We start from the raw sequence: 3,282 nt of genomic DNA on the forward strand, positions 1-3,282 counted from the left end.
CGACAATCCAGTCTTGCTAAAGGTATACTACTGTTCGATAGGCACACTTGCCTTCATCATGATAATAGTTTGTTTCAAGAACGATTAATAATAAATTTTTAAAACCTATCACGAATATCACGTATCAAGTTTTTGGCGCCGTTGTCGGGGAACTAGGATATTAGGAACACTCAATTTTTATTACTTTAGCCATTCTACTTTATTTGCAATTTAAATTTTTATTTTTTTTCTAATTTTTCTTTTCTTCGTTCCTGGCAGGTTTTTATAGTGTATGACTAGAAGAAACTCGTCGGAACCATTACTGTTTGATAGTGAGATCGATTGCATGGTTCGCACAAACCGAATAGAAATAAGGCAAAGCCTACGATACACAGAGGAAGAGCAAGAGGACGATACCTCAACCACAACCGAGGAGATGGCTAAAAACCAAGAAAATCCGTTACCTCCTACGATTGCTGTTAATCAGAATCTTGCTCCGCGCACTATGTATGATTATGCTAAACCTTCTTTAATAGGAACTGAATCAAGCATAGTTAGACCTGCTGTAGCTGCAAATACTTTTGAACTGAAACCTAACACAATTCAAATGATACAATAATTTGTTCAGTTTGATGGTTTGCAGGACGAAGATCCCAACGCTCACTTGGAAAACTTTTTGGAACTATGAGATACATTTAAAATTCATGGCGTTTCTGATGACACCATTCGCCTTTGGTTATTCCCTTTTTCATTGAGAAACAAAGCTAAACAGTGGTTGAATTCGTTATCACGAGGGTCAATCACTACTTGGGAACAAATGACCGAAAAGTTTTTATTAAAATATTTTTCGCTGGCTAAAATGGCTAAATTAGGTAATGATATCTCTTGTTCTATGCAGATAGAATTAGAAACACTCTACGATGCATGGGAGAGATACAAGGACCCCTTGAGAAGATGCCCTCACCATGGGTTACCACTCTAGCTACAGGTTCAAACATTTCATAATGGCCTGAATCCTTCGACTCGACAGATGATCGACGCAGCCGTTGGCGGAACTATCAATAATAAGACTCTTGAAGATGCTTATGAATTTATAGAACAGATGTCATTGAATAATATCAGTGGCAAGTCATGAGGACAAAGCCAACAAAAGCAGCCGGCGTTTATAACGACGATTCGGTCACCATGCTCTCTAATCAGGCAGAACTCTTGAATAAGAAAATTGATGGTTTTCTTAGTTTTTCACAGGTTCACCCAGCAATGCAGTGCGAAGCAAGTGGAGGTGGATCGAGCAATCCAGATTACCCACCCTATGGCCACAGCATAGAGAACGAGCAGTTAAATTACATGGCTAATAATCCTCGTTCTCAAAATAAACCTTATAGTAATACTTACAATACAGGTTGGAGGAACCACCCAAAATTCTCATGGGGAGGCCAAGGAAATCAGCGACCACCACCACCTCCAGGCTTCCAACAACCACCCTAACAACAGGAGAAAAAACTGAACCTTGAGGAGATGCTAACAAAATTCATTCGGTGTCAGAAACTCGTTTTTAGAATACTGAGACAGCACTTAAAAATCAACAAGCATCAATCTATGTGCTCGAAACTCAGATAGGTTAGCTCGCTAAATTGATATCTGAACGACCACAAGGTAGCCTACCGAGTAACACTGAACCCAACCCAAAAGAGCACGTGAAAGCAGTTACACTAAGGAGTGGGAAAGTGTTAGCTGAATCTGAAAAGAAGCCACCACAAGAAGCTGACAGAAAAGAGGTCGAACCCGAAAACAATGACAATCTAATGCCAAAAGAATATAAACCACCAATCTCATACCTAGCAAAGTTAAAGAAAGACCGCATGGATGCATGATTCGGTAAATTTCTTAAACTTTTTAAACAACTGCATATTAACTTACCTTTTGTTGAAGCTATATCTCAGATACCTACCTATGCAAAATTTTTAAAGGAGCTTCTAAAAAACAAAAAGAAGTTTGAAGACTTATCTATAGTGGAACTTAATGAGGAGTGTTCAGCCATACTCCAAAATAAATTTCCAACCAAATTGAAAGATCCAGACAGTTTTACTATTCCTTGCTTAATTAGTAGTTTGAATGTTGATAAAGCACTAACTGATTTAGGCGCCAACATTAATTTGATGCCATATAAAATGTTTAAACAACTTGGTCTAGGGGAACCCAAACCCACTAGGATGAGTATTCAATTAACTGATAGATCTGTCAAATATCCTAGGGGAATTATAGAGGACGTACTTGTAAAAGTAGATAAATTTATATTCCATGTTGATTTCGTTGTGCTTGACATGGATGAAGATGTTGAGGTGCCTTTAATCTTAGGTCGGCCATTTTTAGCCACTGCTAGGGTTATAATTGATGTGGGTGATGGTAAATTGGTACTTAGAGTAGGTGACGAAGAGATTGTTTTTAAAATTTATGATGCCATGAGATTTTCTAGAGAACAGGATGATTCATGTTATTTTATCGACTCTATTGATCATGCTACTCAAGATTCCTTTCAGGAAATCATACACAAGAACATGATGGAACTGTGTCTCGCCTAAGGAGAGGGGATGGATGATGATTCTGAAATAGGAACTGAACTAAACTCCAACGAAACCTCCCTAAAACTAGCAGAATATCAAGGAATTAAGGTAAAAGATGAACTTAAGAAAAAACCCTCTATTGACGAACCTCCCAAACTGGAACTTAAACAATTGCCGACTCACTTGAAATACGCATTCCTTGGAAATAATTCCACATTATCGGTAATTATTGCATCCTACTTGCAACCCAAGGAGAAAGAGGAATTACTCCAAGTATTAAGAGAGCATAAAAGGGGCATTACTTGGAAAATTTCTGACATTAAAGGGATTAGCCTTTCTTTTTGCAACCACAAAATTTTAATGGAAGATGAATATAAACCATGCGTGAAAGCCCAAAGATGACTGAACCCCAACATGAAGGAAGTTGTTAAAGTGATGTAATTAAACTCCTAGATGCTGGAATTATTTATCTTATTTCTGAAAGTTCTTGGGTGAGTCCAGTGCAGGATGTTCCTCAGAAAGGAGGCATGACTATTGTAGCCAATGAGAAGAATGAATTAATCCCAATAAGGACAGTCACAGGCTAGAGAGTGTGTTTTGATTATAGGAAGCTAAATGATGCCACGAGAAAAGACCACTTTCCCTTTCCATTCATTGACCAAATGTTGGAAAGATTGTTAGGACACATGTACTACTACTTTTTAGACGGACTCTCTGGCTATTTCCAAATCCCAATAGC

At 38.0% G+C, this 3,282-nt stretch overlaps 1 non-coding gene across 1 annotated transcript; it reads right to left on the reverse strand.

Annotated features, from left to right (window-relative positions):
* Positions 1 to 844: 844 nt before the first annotated feature.
* On the reverse strand, positions 845 to 951 carry LOC128295018 (small nucleolar RNA R71). Its single transcript, XR_008285325.1, has one exon. It is a non-coding gene; the product is annotated as a small nucleolar RNA R71 (small nucleolar RNA).
* Between the last annotated feature and the right edge of the window lie 2,331 nt (positions 952 to 3,282).

This window comes from Gossypium arboreum, chromosome 6 (genome assembly GCF_025698485.1).
Source record: "Gossypium arboreum isolate Shixiya-1 chromosome 6, ASM2569848v2, whole genome shotgun sequence".
Classification (NCBI taxonomy): Eukaryota; Viridiplantae; Streptophyta; class Magnoliopsida; order Malvales; family Malvaceae; genus Gossypium; species Gossypium arboreum.